Consider the following 20,311-nt stretch of genomic DNA (forward strand, 5'->3'; position numbering starts at 1 on the left):
GATGCTCAGGCCTACCCAGTATCCATCTTGATTAACCGATCTCTGTCAGAAAGTTATGTTCCCACATTGTGGAAAGTCTGACATATAATTCCCCTCCACAAAGGCGGACCCTCTGCAGAACTAACCAATTACCGCCCCATAGCTATTCTCTCTCCACTCTCCAAAATACTAAAGAGATGCATACACTCTCAGGTGTCACACTTCCTCCTTACTAACAACCTCCTTTCAAGTACTCAGCATGGTTTCCGACCAAACCATAGCACCACCACTGCCTTACTCTCTTTTACAAACACTATCCTTCAGCATAAAAACAATGGCTATCTCTCCTCTGCTACTTTCCTAGACCTATCTAAAGCATTTGACATGGTCCCACACAAACAACTTATCTCTGTCCTCAATAACCTATCCTTCTCACAATCAGTCACCAACTGGTTTCAGAGTTACCTGTCTGACCGCCAACAATCCATTGTATGGTAGAATGACATATCTCTCCAACTACCTGTCTCCATAGGGGTTCCCCAAGGATCCATCCTTGGACCCCTACTTTTCTCTGTTTACACCAATAATCTAGCCTCTGCCACCAAACATGGCACACTCATCCAATATGCAGATGACTCTACCATCATCTACTCAGCCCAGTCCCTACCCAAACTGCAAAAAGTCACACAGGAAGCCTTTTCCTCTGTTGAAACATGGTTATCCAATGCCCAATTAATACTCAACCCAAACAAAACTAAACTACTCATCTTCCAACCCACCAAACATACTCAAAACAACTCTCACTTTAACATCACAGCAAAAGACAACACCACTATATACCCAACTGAACACACCAAATTGCTAGGAGTGAAATAGACAATAAACTAAAATTTGACATTCACATATCCATGACCATAAAAAGTCCACAAAAACTAGGAGCATTATACAGAAATAAACAATTTCTCACCAAAGCAGCAAAGATTTCAATAGCAAATTCCCACCTTATCTCCACCCTACTTTATGCCTCTCCAGTATATACCAACCTAAGGCAATGTGATCTAAACAAGCTAGAGACCTGCTACAACAAAATCGCAAAATTCGCCACAGGGGCATCCTACCGTAGTCACCACTGTCTCTCACTTGCTGAACTGGGCTGGCTTGAACTCCCTCACCTCCTTCAGTGGTATCAACTCTCACTCACCCACAAACTAGTAAACCATCCACTAAATGTCCCATCCCTCCAGAATCTACTCCAACCCTATCGCACCACCAGACCACTAAGATCCAGCAACAAAATCACTTGCAGATCACTAAAGCCAATAACTCTGCTGGTGAAGCACTATTCTCTTGCGCCATAGCCAAATTATGGAACTCACTCCCACCCACAATTACCTCCATACCATCATGCACCAACTTCAAAACTTTATTAAAAGCGCACCTAAAAACATGCTGGCTATGCCCTTGCAACTCCCACTCTAATATCATCCACCCCATCCAACTACTACCTTTCTTTCACCTCCACTAACTACCTTGATGATAGCAAGCTCAGATGCTCATAAGCCTAGTACTTATTATACAGCAGGAACTTCTCATTGTTACATTTGTTAATGCCTGTTATGTACTTTACAGATAAAGATTCTAGTTGTCTACTGATGTACTATGTTCTTCATCTGTAAATATGTTGTAAGTAATTTCTGTGTTAAATTTTTAATCACTATGTAATCCAATGTAACTACTGTCTGTTTATTTTACTGTGGAGCTTTTCTCCCCGGGCCTCCGCTGAAAATGGACCCACGTCCAGTCGGACACTCCCGGTCAACAAATTTAAATAAATAAATAAATAAATAATAAATAAAATAAATATGCTACTGTCCAGCAGGGACATGGGTGGAATCCCAGGGGTATATTTTCTGTTCCCCAGCCAGTTATCCAGGTTGCCTTAAAAAGGGTTAATGAGGTACTCTACTTTACCTGCAGAGGGAGTCTATTCCACAAAAGGGGAGTCTCTGGGACACAAATCTGTCCCGCCAACATGTTCTATTGATGTCACAGACCAGGTTGAGGTTGCGCATGTGGGTTACTTGAGTGGAGCTTGACTTGCAGATATGCAGCAGTTCCATCAGGGCGGGGTCGGAGATTGCCTTTTATGCCAGACAGATGTTAGCTCTGAGGAGTCTATAGGAGACTTATTAGAGGGGCAGGGCTTTTAGACTACATGTGTAGCATAGATTTTTGAGGCCCTGGATTCTCCTTTTGAGGAACCTCTGTGGTCTCTCCAGCTGCTGTATGTGCTTTGCAAGGTACATACTGAAAGGGACATTGTATTCAATAATGGGCCTTATAAGGGAAGAATATAGGAATGTTATGACCTCCTTGTCCCTGGATGAGATGCCCTTACTTATGAAGTGGGCCATGTAGAAGGCTTTCCATACAACGGAAGCAACATGGTGGTCAAACGTCAGGTTGCTATCAACCTGGGTGCCCAAATCCCTCACAACTGATTGTGTGATTAGGACATTGTTATTAATGTGATAATTTGTGGGAACATCACTCTCCACAAAGGGGATGATGAATGCATTTTTTGATATTCAGCTTGAGGCCATTTTCCTGGCACCAGTCATTTGTCAGAGTGAGACCCTTTTGGGGGATGTCCACATCACTAGGGGAATTGATGACAGCACCCAGCTTGCAGTCATCTGCAAACCTGGTCAGCCATAGCCCTTTGGTTTTGGCCTGCACCTCAGAAAAGTATATCCCAATTAACAAAGACTCCAAGACCAAATCCAGAGGTAAGCTGCTTGTTACTGGTCTACTGCTTGAGGTGGCTTTGCCTCTTTTGACTATGTGGATTATATCAGTGAGTCAGTTTGCTACCCATCTGGTAACATATGGATTGATGCCTAGTTGGGAGAGTTTATCTATTATATCTGAATGGGGAATAGTGTCAAAGGCTTTGGCCAGGTCAAGGTAGGCAGTGTGCACTGTCTTCCCTTCGTCCATGGCTTTGGTGACTGTCTGAAAGAAGTCAACCAAATTTAGCAGACATGACCTCCCTTTGACAAAGCCAAACTGTGTGGGATCAAGTGTTTGGAGATTGACAATGTCCTTGTTAATGAGGTCCATGATAATCCACTCCATGGCCTTGCAGATCAGGGTCTATATTATTTGTGCAAATGCTTAGGTTGTCAAATGCAACATGATCGACACCTATTCAGCAAATGCACAAGTCAGCAAAACCTCACAACACAGAAAAAAAATCACCGAATACTTTTACTTGGCCAACACCATTCCACCCACTAACAAAAACAAAACACACTTCCCACTATATACTACCAACCCAAACAAAATAAATAAACCACATACATACACTAACCTATACCCTACTTCTAAACCTACACTAACCCTTACATACATTACTTTCTATGCACTTAACTTAGCCCACACCCTAACCCTAAGGTCTGTAACTATCGCACACTTACCTTAATAGGCTATACCCAAACAAAATAAATAATCCACACACGTACACTTAACCAAACTCTACTTCTAACTATTACATACATTACTATCTATGCACTTACCTTAACCTGCACCCTAACCCTAAGGTCCGTAACTATCGCACACTTACCTTACTGAGCTACACCGCAGAAGGGATGACTATGCCAAATCGGGATTTCGAATTTCATGGTTTCCAGCGTTCGGTGTTCTTGCAGTTCACTTAGTAGGAGTCGATCATGCCGTATTCGACAACCTAAGCATTCGTGCTTACGATATAAACCCACAGATTAGGCTAGTTAGGCTGATGGGTCTATAATTTCCCAGATCTGTGAATGCTCCATCTTTGTGTAAAGGGAAGACAGTGGCTGTCCTCCACTCAGCTGAGATGAAGCCAGTACGCAGGCTTTGATTGAATAGGGTGCCTAATGGTGCTGCAAGTTCCTGCCTGAGTTCATGTACGATGCAGCCTGGGATGTTATCGGGTCCCATGGAGGCTATATTTTTTGCCTTTGAGAGAACAGTGATGACCTGTTCCCTGGATATAAGAGGAAGAGAGCAGGTACTGGGGATGTCCTGATTTACTGATGGGGGAAAGAGGGGTAAAGTTTTTGCTGAATCTGTCAGCTAGCAAGTCTGATATATCTACGGCATTTGTATATGTAGTGTCCTTGACCACAAGTTCTGAACAGATCTGGGTGCTTCCTTTGAGGTTGTGGACATATGTGAAGAAGGCCTTATAAATGTCTCTAGTAGATGTGGCCAATCTGAACTCAACGTTTGCTTTGGAGGATTTCACTAGTGCTCTTATTTGCTTGTTCAGGTTAAAGAGACATTGCTTGCAAATGGGCACCTGCTCCTTCTTGGTCTTGGACAGCAATTTTTTCCTTTTCTTATAGAGTATTTATTGCAGATGTCCACCAGACAGGTTTACTGTTCCCTGCAGCAGATGATTTAGTCCTGTAAGGTATTCCTGATTCCATGCATCTATATAAATGCTCGTATAGTGCTTTGGTGTAGTTTTGGATATTGGTGCCAGATCCTACAGAGGTGGAGGTGGCTGTGAATCTGTTTATACCATCCCTCAAGAGTCTGTAATCAGCTTTGGAGAAGTTTTTATGTCTGATCTTAGCTAGAGGGGGGTTGGGAGTGATGGTGACTTTAAAAGTCACCACTTTGTGGTCAGATCTTACTAGGGAGGATGATACTTTAGGGATGCTGCAGTGGTTACTCATGTTGGTTAATACCAAGTCCAAGATATTATCACCTTTTGTAGGGGTATCGACTAGCTGTTCCAAGGCATTTGCATTGACAAAATCAAGAAATCTCTGGGCATTTGTGTTCTGGCATGAGTAGTGGTTCCTGTCTATGTTTAGGAAGTTAAAGTCACCCAGGTCAGGGTGAAGGGTTGAATCTGGATAGATTCGAACAGGTCCAAATAGGCGGATTGGGCATAAAGGGCATCTTGAGTCAGATTTGGGGGCCAGTAGTTTGCTATGATTTTAATAGGAGTCTTGTCAATGGATAACTGCACCTGGAGTGTCTCCTGTACGTCATACTGTTTGACCAGCCTGGTGGTGTGTATATCTTTAATGTAAATTGAAACTCCACCTCCTTTGGCTTTACTGCCCACAGTTTGGGGTCTGAATGTATGCTAGGATGAGTAACCAGGTAAGGCTGAGGTGCTCTCCAGAGCTTCGCATCAGGTTTCTGTGACTACACAGATGTCAGCATTTTCCAGGGTTAGGAATGCTTGCAATGAGTGCAGTTGCATGTTTAGACTCCTAGCATTTAGCATCAGGACCTTTAATTTGTGTTTTGTTGAAATTTTTATGTTGGTAGTTTTAACCTCATCACTTCTTCTAAAAAGGCACTATAAGGGAGGTAAAAGCCTTTGCCATAAGCCTAAAGCCCAGGTGAGACAGATGCAGGCCATCTCTGGCAAAGCATCATGATCTGTCAATCATATCTTCTCAGGCTGTCAGGTAATGGATCCCCCTGGAAGGACACCAGATACTAAGCCAATTGTTAAAGTCAATAATTTTCTGTTTGTATTGAGGCATCATTCTGGGTAATGGCAGAATGCTGCTTAAGGCTAGAGACATACCTGCCTGGGACACATAATCAGTGATGTCAATTATGTCTCTCTTGATATAGTTCAGAATGGTATGTCTCAAGTCATTCATGCCAACATGGACTATGACAGAGTCATAACTGTATCTGTTGTTGAGAGACTTGAGTGCATATGTGATATGGTGGATTCTGGCACCTGACAGACAACCATCTGTGACTTTCTCCTTATTCAGCATGGTGAGAGCACATCTGTTTGTCTCACAATGGAGTCTCCTATGACTAATATGTTGGGTTTATGGTGAAGCCGTAGTGGCTGTGGAGATTGCGTGTGCTTTTGCCTCAGAGGTCTCCTTTGTTTGGGTATATTTATGTGGAGGGCCTCAGCATATGTAGGTGTGTGTTGTGTATTTATGGGTGGTGTTAGAAGTGTAGTAACTGTGTTGACAACTTTTCAGTGCCAGATATACTGGCTTGAGGGGAAGAAAGCTTGGACTCCAGGTTCCTAATGTAATTGCATCTCTCACTAATTTTGTTCCTAGGTGGTAGTAGTAGATGGTTGTCTGTGTACATGAGGAAGTTGCTACACTGTCTCAGGATGCCCATATAAAATAGACTGGCAGGAGAAACTGTAGGAAACTGTCCATCCATATTTGTCAGAATTTGAGGGAGAAAGGCCAGGGAGAGCTAAGGGGCAGGCCTAAAGCCCAAGTGCTTAAACCAAAACTAAGAGCTTAGAATAACACTTAATTTAGACAGGCTATAAACAAGCAGTAATAAATGCAACAGAAAAGATTCAGTTGAACACTTTAGAGAACAAGCAGCAAGTAGCAGGCAAAAGCAAAGCAAGATGAAGTAACTGAGTAAGAGGAAAGTGTCTCTTTGTTTTGTTTTTTTTATAAAGTAGAAAGGGAGAGAGCAGGAATAGAAGATAATTCAAGGTTGAGGGACTAAGGGGTTTAGCCTTGCCAAATGATCTCTGTATTAGGTAGAATGAGCTAAAGAGATGGGAATGGGAAGAGTGTCCCAGATCATATTTACAGTAGGGGTGGGCAACAGCAAATGCCACCAACTTTAAGAACACAACAGCAATAGCATGGGAGTGGTTCAGAACAGATCAGAAAACAAAATTCTGCCAGCAAATATATAAATAATTCAGTCAAGCAAAAATAAAGACACCACTTCACTCTCACAACTAAATGGACCTTACTCTTGAAATCTTTTACCATTAATCTTATCAAAACTTCTAACTACAAACTCACATCCTGCACATTTTCCACATGGAAAAGTGCCCTTCTGCACTACCCCATTATTTATTTTTTATCATGGGCGTGCAGAATCTCCCATTTACCAAAAAGTATTTCATACGTCTCCCTCTCATAAAGGAGAACCTCAGTTTCCTATTATATAAAAAAATCAAGAGATGTATCTCTCTCCAGAATATTCCAAAAATATTTAAGTAAACTAATGAGCTTCTCCAAGAATAATGTATATTTAGTAACAAAATAAATAAAATCTTGCATTTCATTTCTATCAATCACACTATTACTTCCTCTCCTCCCTAACTGGTTAAGCCTTCCATTTTTCTGCATTTACTTTCCTAACGCCTTCCCAAATTAATTCAGTATTATACCCTCTATCACAAAACATCTTGATAGTTCTATCCATCTCCTGCTCACACTCTTTTCTATCACTGCACAATCTTGGTATTCTCAGAAGTTCACCATAGGGTATAGATTCGAGGGTATGTGGGGACGACAACTTAAGCCATGCAGGATATAAGCATGATGTTCAAATTTCCTATATATTCTTGTTTTGATTCTACCATCATTCATTCCTTCAATTGTTATGTCTAAATAGTTAACTTTTTTTCCTTTCTGTAAACCATCAAAACAGATATCAAATCTGTTTCTATGTAGACCCTCAAAACATTCTGTTACCTTATCATAACCCCCCCCCTTACAGATGTAAATTAAATCATCTATGAATCTGAAGTATTTAACAACATATCCAATATAAATATTGTTATAAATATACAAATCTTTGAAGAAGCCCATAAATAAATTTACATATATGGGGGCAAAAGCTGCCCCCATAGCTGTTCCCTGTAGCTGTTTATAAAATTCCCCATTAATTTCAAACATATTATTATTCAAGCAGAATAAAATTAATTCTAAAATCTATTGGTTACTGGGAGTATCACCCAAAAAATGTAATAAAGCCTCCATTCCAAAAATATGTTTAATATAAGTGTATAAACTAACCTATCACTATAAAGTACATATCACTTTCCCACCTAATGTCTTTCACTTTTTCCATAAAGTCAAATACAACCCTGATATAAAATGACAGCTTAACAATCTTTGTTAACAAATACTGGTGCAGAAAACATGAAATACTATGAGAGAAATAACCACATGCCAATACTATGGGGCAGCCTGGTGGGTCCCATAAATGTTTATGAATTTTAGGTGCACAAAAGAAGTAGGCAATGGAACAATTCTTGTACTAAACGTATGTTGCACATCTTCATATGAAAAATAATTTAATCTTAAACCTTTATTTAAAAGTTCTTTATACTCCTCTAAAACTTTATTATAAACATTCAAATCCGCTTTAATATTTACATCTGTATTATTTAAATGTTCATAGCACATTCTCATATATTGAGTGAAATATAAAACAACGAGCTTCACCCCTTTATCTGCTGCTTTAAACACAAGTTCTCTCTTTTGACTTAAATTATTCAAGCTTTGCCATTCACTTCTACTTAAATTATATTCAATTCCTTTGCAATTTTTATAAAACAAAGTATACTGTTTTTCCACACTATAATTTAATGTAGAGAACTGTTGTAGAGCCTCATTTCTAAATAGAGGAATAGAATCACGTCTATGAGCTATTCCTTCAGTATTAAATTTGCAGTATGCATTGGGTCCCATATCTGAGTTGCAGGAAAAAAAACTAACATTACTAGATTTCAAATCATTGTCACTGTATTGATTAATGCTACAATTTTCTATTATTCCCCTTAAAGTAATCCAACAAATGCAATTTATGTACAAATTTAAAAACTTCCCCCTTGATTTCATATAGTCTTGGCAAAACATTGGGAATAAATTTCAGTCCTTTATTGAAAACAAAAACTTCTTCAGCTGTTTAATCACATCCTGGTAAATTCACTACATAATTACGTTCACAATTAGAAAACACAGTCTCCTGTCCAGGACTACTAATTCCATTGCTAAGTTTTTCTGTCTGTGCTGGTATTTTTCGTTTATCATTTACAATAGTGCGTGATACTTCCCGATCCATTGTAATACTGTGCATTGCTTTTATCACATCTATCTTTCTGAATATTTTTGTTGATCTGTTCCCTCTTCTATAGTCTTCTAACAATAACACTTCTTGTCTTGTCTGCTTTATAGTTTTGTCTGTTCGATACTTCCATGATGGTATTCGATTTCTCCCCTTCCTTTCCATTACTACCCAATGTTCTTGTGGTACAACTTTATCAGTTATTAATTTAGCTACACAGTAATATATCCTTTTTACTTCTGTTATATTGCATGAATCTCTATGGACAGTCCTAATTACTGTGTTCATTTGTTTTATCTAACTTTTGACTTTTTGGGTTTTATTGACCTTCTGCAGTCTAGTCCTTTCATTGGTCTTAATATGTCTATCTATCTCTATTAAACCAAGCAACTCTTCTCTTAGCTCATTTTCTTCTAAACTTAAGACACGTTTTTTGTTCTCCATTTCCTGCCGGCATTCTATAGAAGGTTCTATAGATCTTCCTGTGGTACATTCTCTTCAGTTTCATCCTGTGTCATCTGTTGTTCTGTCACATGGGAACTCACTGGCCTATCACTCCTCATCATTGGCTGCGTAATAGTTGCCACAGTTTCCTGTTCCTTCCCTTGCTGTCCAGTGTCAAGTGAATTTTTATACTGGTTTCCTGTGGAAAGCTCCAAAATGTCTTCATATGGCAACTGACAAGTTCCTTCCCCTTCCAGTGGTTTCCTCCTTGATTTGGATGTCCATTGCTCCAAGCAGTTGTACTTTCGGAATTAGATTTTGTACATCGAATCCTTCACTTTGTAAGTTATCCATAACCTCAGTTTTTATTTCTTTAACTTCTCCGTTACTAATCTTCTTTTCTACTTTTTTCCTGTTTTTCTTCTTATTTTTTGTATTGTAAAGTTTTTCCATGCCCAGATTCCATTGACTGTATTTCTCTTCAAATAGCTTTGGTGTTGCTCTTTTTGTATTGATTAGTTTTGCTGTCTGGACGGCCACGGTGGTGCAGTGGTTAACATTGCTGCCTCACAGCAAGAGGTTCTCCAGTTCGATTCTTGGCTGGGGTGCCTTCTGTGCGGAGTCTGCATGTCCTCCCTGTGGTCGCGTGGGTTTTCTCTGGGTGCTCCAGTTTCATCCCAAAGACATGCAGTAGGCGGATTGGACACTCTAAATTGGCCCTAGGTGTGAGTGTGTGCATGCGTGTGCCTTCTGTGGAAGGTTTGGTACTGGGCTGGCAACTCAACACCGTAAAACTCCACTGCCAATCATGAGTGGACAGATGATCCACTGTGGTGACCCCTAACCGGGAAAAGCCGAAAGAAGAAGAAGAAGTTTTGCTTTCTACTTTGCATAAATAGTACACCATATGAAATCTTTCTTTCCCATGTCCATATTTCTTCTTCAGATGTCTCCTGATCTTCTTGCTTCTCCTTACTTTGGGGACTCATTCCATCTTGCTGTGATATAACCTGTGTTAGCTCTTCTACACCAAATCTTTCACTTCACAGGTATTCCATAACTTTAACTTCTGCTTTACTAATCTTCTTTTCTACATTCCCTCTTTGTGATATTAATTTTTATTGTGAAATATTCCATATCTGGATGGCTTTGCCTGTATTTCTCTTCAAATATGTTTGGGCTGCCTTTTTTGTATCGATTCATTTGGCTTTCGACTTTACATAAATATTGCACCATATCAATTCTCTCTTTCTTTCCCATTTCCATATTTCTTTTTTATACTTTTCAAAAATCTCTAGGTTTTGTTGTTTTTATTTTTGCACTTCCTCAGATGCTTCTTTTTCCAAGCAGATCAAAGATTCTTGGTCAATATAATGTTTGATACAAATCTGTTGTATTAATGAACACAGATTCAGGTTGGCTACTAGTTTCACTTCTAGTTCGACACAAAGCTGGGCTTTCTCTTTTAGATTTCTGATGTAGCTAAAGAATGCCTTGTGATTATCCTTAGATAGGGATGCTAGTTTAGCTTTGTAATTGGCTTTAGAGGACTTTACAAGATATCTAATTTGGTTGCTCAAGCTGTGGAGGTTGTCCTTCCTCTGCTGAGTCAGTTCCTTCTTGTTCTTAGACATTAGTTTATTACTGTTGTTGTATAACCTGTTTATGCTTGATGTCCACCAGGATGGCTTGTTTTTTGTGAGTACCTTGTTTTGATCTGTTCAGCTACAGCTGAGTCTATACATTTGTATAGGTGTCTATACAGGGCATTTGTATACACCTCTGTATAGGTGTCACTGTTGACAGTGGTAGCAGGAGGTTTGAAACTATTTATGCCATTGCTTCGGAGGCAATAGTTTGCTTTAGAGAAATTTTTCATCCTCTTTGCTCTTGAGAGGGTATCAGGTATAAATGTTACTTTGAATGTGACTGATTTATGATCAGACCATACCAGGGAGGGCATCACACAGGGGGTAGTGCAGAGACCCCCTATGTTGGTAACTAGTATGTCTAGGACATTCAAGCCCATTTTGGTGGGGGTAAGACTATCTCTTCCAAAGCATTTGTATTAACAAAGTCCTGTAACCTTAGGCTGAGTGTGTCTGTGCTCATATATGACTCCCAATTGATAGAAGGGTAGTTGAACTCACCCATGACCAAGGTGTTTGGCCATATAGTGAGTGACTCATGTAGGTCCAGGTAGGCAGAGTGGTTCTTGTGGTTTATGGTGGGCGACCTATAGCTAGCGATGATATGGAAGGAGGTTTTACCTACAGTTAGTTGGACTTAGAGTATCTCTAGAGTTGTACTCTTTGACCAGTATTGAGGTGTATTTGTCTTTAATGAAGATAGATACACGACCGCCTTCGGTTCTTTCATGCACATTTTGAGGTCTGAATATGTGGAAGGCATTGTAGAGTTGCATGGCCGGGGTGCTCTCTGCAGCCTAGAACCATGTCCCTATTACTGCACAGACATCAGCATCTTCCAAGGTAAGGAGTGCTTCCAATGAGTGCAGTTTCAGATTTAGACTCCTAGCACTAAGCAGTATTACCTTGAATTTGTCTCTAGTGGTTCTAAACCCAACATTCAGTACAAACTTAAATTAGATCGTCTTTTAAAATAACCAGCATTTGGTCAAAAAAGAATATGTCAAGACTGAAGTTGCTATTCCACAGCTTTTAGTTTTTTCAGACATAGAATCTTTCTTGAGACAAAAGTTTACAATATTTTGCATCAACAACTCTGGATTAGAAATATAATTCTTAGCATCTAATAATGATAACAATGCATCTGAACAGGATATTAATTGAGATGTGACACATAGGACATAACAATGCAACTGAACAGGATATTAATTGGGATGTGACACATAGGACATAACAATGCAACTGAACAGGATATTAATTGGGGTGTGACACATAGGACATAACAATGCAACTGAACAGGATATTAATTGGGATGTGACACATAGGACATAACAATGCAACTGAACAGGATATTAATTGGGATGTGACACATAGGACATAACAATGCAACTGAACAGGATATTAATTGGGATGTGACACATAGGACATAACAATGCAACTGAACAGGATATTAATTGGGATGTGACACATAGGACATAACAATGCAACTGAACAGGATATTAATTGGGATGTGACACATAGGACATAACAATGCAACTGAACAGGATATTAATTGGGATGTGACACATAGGACATAACAATGCAACTGAACAGGATATTAATTGGGATGTGACACATAGGACATAACAATGCAACTGAACAGGATATTAATTGGGATGTGACACATAGGACATAACAATGCAACTGAACAGGATATTAATTGGGATGTGACACATAGGACATAACAATGCAACTGAACAGGATATTAATTGGGATGTGACACATAGGACATAACAATGCAACTGAACAGGATATTAATTGGGATGAGACACATAGGACATAACAATGCAACTGAACAGGATATTAATTGGGATGTGACACATAGGACATAACAATGCAACTGAACAGGATATTAATTGGGGTGTGACACATAGGACATAACAATGCAACTGAACAGGATATTAATTGGGGTGTGACACATAGGACATAACAATGCAACTGAACAGGATATTAATTGGGATGTGACACATAGGACATAACAATGCAACTGAACAGGATATTAATTGGGATGAGACACATAGGACATAACAATGCAACTGAACAGGATATTAATTGGGATGTGACACATAGGACATAACAATGCAACTGAACAGGATATTAATTGGGATGTGACACATAGGACATAACAATGCAACTGAACAGGATATTAATTGGGATGTGACACATAGGACATAACAATGCAACTGAACAGGATATTAATTGGGATGTGACACATAGGACATAACAATGCAACTGAACAGGATATTAATTGGGATGTGACACATAGGACATAACAATGCAACTGAACAGGATATTAATTGGGATGTGACACATAGGACATAACAATGCAACTGAACAGGATATTAATTGGGATGTGACACATAGGACATAACAATGCAACTGAACAGGATATTAATTGGGATGTGACACATAGGACATAACAATGCAACTGAACAGGATATTAATTGGGATGTGACACATAGGACATAACAATGCAACTGAACAGGATATTAATTGGGATGTGACACATAGGACATAACAATGCAACTGAACAGGATATTAATTGGGATGTGACACATAGGACATAACAATGCAACTGAACAGGATATTAATTGGGATGTGACACATAGGACATAACAATGCAACTGAACAGGATATTAATTGGGATGTGACACATAGGACATAACAATGCAACTGAACAGGATATTAATTGGGATGTGACACATAGGACATAACAATGCAACTGAACAGGATATTAATTGGGATGTGACACATAGGACATAACAATGCAACTGAACAGGATATTAATTGGGATGAGACACATAGGACATAACAATGCAACTGAACAGGATATTAATTGGGATGTGACACATAGGACATAACAATGCAACTGAACAGGATATTAATTGGGGTGTGACACATAGGACATAACAATGCAACTGAACAGGATATTAATTGGGATGTGACACATAGGACATAACAATGCAACTGAACAGGATATTAATTGGGATGTGACACATAGGACATAACAATGCAACTGAACAGGATATTAATTGGGATGTGACACATAGGACATAACAATGCAACTGAACAGGATATTAATTGGGATGAGACACATAGGACATAACAATGCAACTGAACAGGATATTAATTGGGATGTGACACATAGGACATAACAATGCAACTGAACAGGATATTAATTGGGATGTGACACATAGGACATAACAATGCAACTGAACAGGATATTAATTGGGATGTGACACATAGGACATAACAATGCAACTGAACAGGATATTAATTGGGATGAGACACATAGGACATAACAATGCAACTGAACAGGATATTAATTGGGATGTGACACATAGGACATAACAATGCAACTGAACAGGATATTAATTGGGATGTGACACATAGGACATAACAATGCAACTGAACAGGATATTAATTGGGATGTGACACATAGGACATAACAATGCAACTGAACAGGATATTAATTGGGATGTGACACATAGGACATAACAATGCAACTGAACAGGATATTAATTGGGATGTGACACATAGGACATAACAATGCAACTGAACAGGATATTAATTGGGATGTGACACATAGGACATAACAATGCAACTGAACAGGATATTAATTGGGATGTGACACATAGGACATAACAATGCAACTGAACAGGATATTAATTGGGATGTGACACATAGGACATAACAATGCAACTGAACAGGATATTAATTGGGATGAGACACATAGGACATAACAATGCAACTGAACAGGATATTAATTGGGATGTGACACATAGGACATAACAATGCAACTGAACAGGATATTAATTGGGATGTGACACATAGGACATAACAATGCAACTGAACAGGATATTAATTGGGATGTGACACATAGGACATAACAATGCAACTGAACAGGATATTAATTGGGATGTGACACATAGGACATAACAATGCAACTGAACAGGATATTAATTGGGATGTGACACATAGGACATAACAATGCAACTGAACAGGATATTAATTGGGATGTGACACATAGGACATAACAATGCAACTGAACAGGATATTAATTGGGATGTGACACATAGGACATAACAATGCAACTGAACAGGATATTAATTGGGATGTGACACATAGGACATAACAATGCAACTGAACAGGATATTAATTGGGATGTGACACATAGGACATAACAATGCAACTGAACAGGATATTAATTGGGATGTGACACATAGGACATAACAATGCAACTGAACAGGATATTAATTGGGATGTGACACATAGGACATAACAATGCAACTGAACAGGATATTAATTGGGATGTGACACATAGGACATAACAATGCAACTGAACAGGATATTAATTGGGATGTGACACATAGGACATAACAATGCAACTGAACAGGATATTAATTGGGATGTGACACATAGGACATAACAATGCAACTGAACAGGATATTAATTGGGATGTGACACATAGGACATAACAATGCAACTGAACAGGATATTAATTGGGATGTGACACATAGGACATAACAATGCAACTGAACAGGATATTAATTGGGATGTGACACATAGGACATAACAATGCAACTGAACAGGATATTAATTGGGATGTGACACATAGGACATAACAATGCAACTGAACAGGATATTAATTGGGATGTGACACATAGGACATAACAATGCAACTGAACAGGATATTAATTGGGATGTGACACATAGGACATAACAATGCAACTGAACAGGATATTAATTGGGATGTGACACATAGGACATAACAATGCAACTGAACAGGATATTAATTGGGATGTGACACATAGGACATAACAATGCAACTGAACAGGATATTAATTGGGATGTGACACATAGGACATAACAATGCAACTGAACAGGATATTAATTGGGATGTGACACATAGGACATAACAATGCAACTGAACAGGATATTAATTGGGATGTGACACATAGGACATAACAATGCAACTGAACAGGATATTAATTGGGATGTGGGATGAGACACATAGGACATAACAATGCAACTGAACAGGATATTAATTGGGATGTGACACATAGGACATAACAATGCAACTGAACAGGATATTAATTGGGATGTGACACATAGGACATAACAATGCAACTGAACAGGATATTAATTGGGATGTGACACATAGGACATAACAATGCAACTGAACAGGATATTAATTGGGATGTGACACATAGGACATAACAATGCAACTGAACAGGATATTAATTGGGATGTGACACATAGGACATAACAATGCAACTGAACAGGATATTAATTGGGATGTGACACATAGGACATAACAATGCAACTGAACAGGATATTAATTGGGATGTGACACATAGGACATAACAATGCAACTGAACAGGATATTAATTGGGATGTGACACATAGGACATAACAATGCAACTGAACAGGATATTAATTGGGATGTGACACATAGGACATAACAATGCAACTGAACAGGATATTAATTGGGATGTGACACATAGGACATAACAATGCAACTGAACAGGATATTAATTGGGATGTGACACATAGGACATAACAATGCAACTGAACAGGATATTAATTGGGATGTGACACATAGGACATAACAATGCAACTGAACAGGATATTAATTGGGATGAGACACATAGGACATAACAATGCAACTGAACAGGATATTAATTGGGATGTGACACATAGGACATAACAATGCAACTGAACAGGATATTAATTGGGATGTGACACATAGGACATAACAATGCAACTGAACAGGATATTAATTGGGATGTGACACATAGGACATAACAATGCAACTGAACAGGATATTAATTGGGATGTGACACATAGGACATAACAATGCAACTGAACAGGATATTAATTGGGATGTGACACATAGGACATAACAATGCAACTGAACAGGATATTAATTGGGATGTGACACATAGGACATAACAATGCAACTGAACAGGATATTAATTGGGATGTGACACATAGGACATAACAATGCAACTGAACAGGATATTAATTGGGATGAGACACATAGGACATAACAATGCAACTGAACAGGATATTAATTGGGATGTGACACATAGGACATAACAATGCAACTGAACAGGATATTAATTGGGATGTGACACATAGGACATAACAATGCAACTGAACAGGATATTAATTGGGATGAGACACATAGGACATAACAATGCAACTGAACAGGATATTAATTGGGATGTGACACATAGGACATAACAATGCAACTGAACAGGATATTAATTGGGATGAGACACATAGGACATAACAATGCAACTGAACAGGATATTAATTGGGATGTGACACATAGGACATAACAATGCAACTGAACAGGATATTAATTGGGATGAGACACATAGGACATAACAATGCAACTGAACAGGATATTAATTGGGATGTGACACATAGGACATAACAATGCAACTGAACAGGATATTAATTGGGATGAGACACATAGGACATAACAATGCAACTGAACAGGATATTAATTGGGATGAGACACATAGGACATAACAATGCAACTGAACAGGATATTAATTGGGATGTGACACATAGGACATAACAATGCAACTGAACAGGATATTAATTGGGATGTGACACATAGGACATAACAATGCAACTGAACAGGATATTAATTGGGATGTGACACATAGGACATAACAATGCAACTGAACAGGATATTAATTGGGATGTGACACATAGGACATAACAATGCAACTGAACAGGATATTAATTGGGATGAGACACATAGGACATAACAATGCAACTGAACAGGATATTAATTGGGATGAGACACATAGGACATAACAATGCAACTGAACAGGATATTAATTGGGATGAGACACATAGGACATAACAATGCAACTGAACAGGATATTAATTGGGATGTGACACATAGGACATAACAATGCAACTGAACAGGATATTAATTGGGATGAGACACATAGGACATAACAATGCAACTGAACAGGATATTAATTGGGATGTGACACATAGGACATAACAATGCAACTGAACAGGATATTAATTGGGATGAGACACATAGGACATAACAATGCAACTGAACAGGATATTAATTGGGATGTGACACATAGGACATAACAATGCAACTGAACAGGATATTAATTGGGATGTGACACATAGGACATAACAATGCAACTGAACAGGATATTAATTGGGATGTGACACATAGGACATAACAATGCAACTGAACAGGATATTAATTGGGATGAGACACATAGGACATAACAATGCAACTGAACAGGATATTAATTGGGATGTGACACATAGGACATAACAATGCAACTGAACAGGATATTAATTGGAATGAGACACATAGGACATAACAATGCAACTGAACAGGATATTAATTGGGATGTGACACATAGGACATAACAATGCAACTGAACAGGATATTAATTGGGATGTGACACATAGGACATAATGCAACTGAACAGGATATTAATTGGGGTGTGACACATAGGACATAACAATGCAACTGAACAGGATATTAATTGGGATGTGACACATTGGACATAACAATGCAACTGAACAGGATATTAATTGGGATGTGACACATAGGACATAACAATGCAACTGAACAGGATATTAATTGGGATGTGACACATAAGACATAACAATGCAACTGAACAGGATATTAATTGGGATGAGACACATAGGACATAACAATGCAACTGAACAGGATATTAATTGGGATGAGACACATAGGACATAATGCAACTGAACAGGATATTAATTGGGATGTGACACATAGGACATAATAATGCAACTGAACAGGATATTAATTGGGATGTGACACATAGGACATAACAATGCAACTGAACAGGATATTAATTGGGATGAGACACATAGGACATAACAATGCAACTGAACAGGATATTAATTGGGATGTGACACATAGGACATAACAATGCAACTGAACAGGATATTAATTGGGATGTGACACATAGGACATAACAATGCAACTGAACAGGATATTAATTGGGATGAGACACATAGGACATAACAATGCAACTGAACAGGATATTAATTGGGATGAGACACATAGGACATAACAATGCAACTGAACAGGATATTAATTGGGATGTGACACATAGGACAAATGGTTCCCAGGACTGTATTATCAATTAGCAGCAATTATACTAGACAGATATGTTTTTGACAGGTTGTGAGGACATTCCTGCAGTTTTGTAAGACTCAGGGATAGAGGCCATCTATGCCTGGTAGGCTGTTAGTTTTTATTAGTTGTAAAGAGGTTCAAAGACTGTTGTTCTGACTTGTTTAAAGAAAGACTGAAGAATGTGAAGTGATGGATCTGGGGGTGGGAAATAAGTGTGCGCTTGACAGGATAAGTAAGTTGAAAAAGGTGCTGCTGCTGGTGAGTTGTTTAACTATCCCTTCCTGGGAGCTGATTCTTTTTTTTTTCAGAACCTTTTTGGTGAGATTTCTAAGAGTGTTTGAAATGTTTCCAGATGGCTACTTTGAGTTGATTCGCTTCTTTTCAGAACTGTTTTGGTGAGACATCTAAGGGTGTTTGAAATGTTTCCAGATGGCTACTTTGTCATCATACTGCTTGTCCTTCAGAGGTTTCTTAGGTGGATACGTTCATGTCCTGTGTTGGTGGCAAAGAGAGGTAAGAAACACATTGCACTGAGTTGAGGGTTCTATTCCAGATAGTATGGTGACTGACCGAGTTAATGCATGTTGACTCTGTGACAGCACATATTAATGCATTGATAAATTCCTTGTTGAGGCAGGATGGTATTGGGTTTAAATACAGGTGTAGCTAATACTTTTAGGGGTAGAAGGTTGGCATAAGGATCAAGTTGTTTACCTTCCAGATACAATGTACAGTGTTTGATTCTCACATGGGGTAATTGTCTAGGTTTAATATGGTCCACAAGGGCAGTTAGCCTACTACTGGTATATGAACCTATGAACCTATTGCTTGGGGAGGGGTTGTTTTTCCATGCCTGACATCTCTAAACTTTAAAAGGAATTTCAGTTGCATTAGTCAATCATTTATTTTTTGTTTGAAGAGTCAAGAAATTATAGGGAAGAATGTGTCCTGTTGGGATCTAAATGTTTTAAAGGAGTTGGCAATTGCCACCAGGATATAAATATTATGTACCTTCAGTTTGTTTCTGAAATCCCCTCTCCTCTTTTCTATCATCCTTAAAGCATTAAATGCATACTTCTTGCCTTTTGATATATAGCCTCAGGTAGAGATACCATGAATTTGCTCAATAAACCAAATATGGCCAGGGCAG

The sequence above is a fragment of the Protopterus annectens genome, chromosome 1.part1, assembly GCF_019279795.1.
Source record: "Protopterus annectens isolate FY-2018-M chromosome 1.part1, PAN1.0, whole genome shotgun sequence".
Lineage (NCBI taxonomy): Eukaryota > Metazoa > Chordata > Ceratodontiformes > Protopteridae > Protopterus > Protopterus annectens.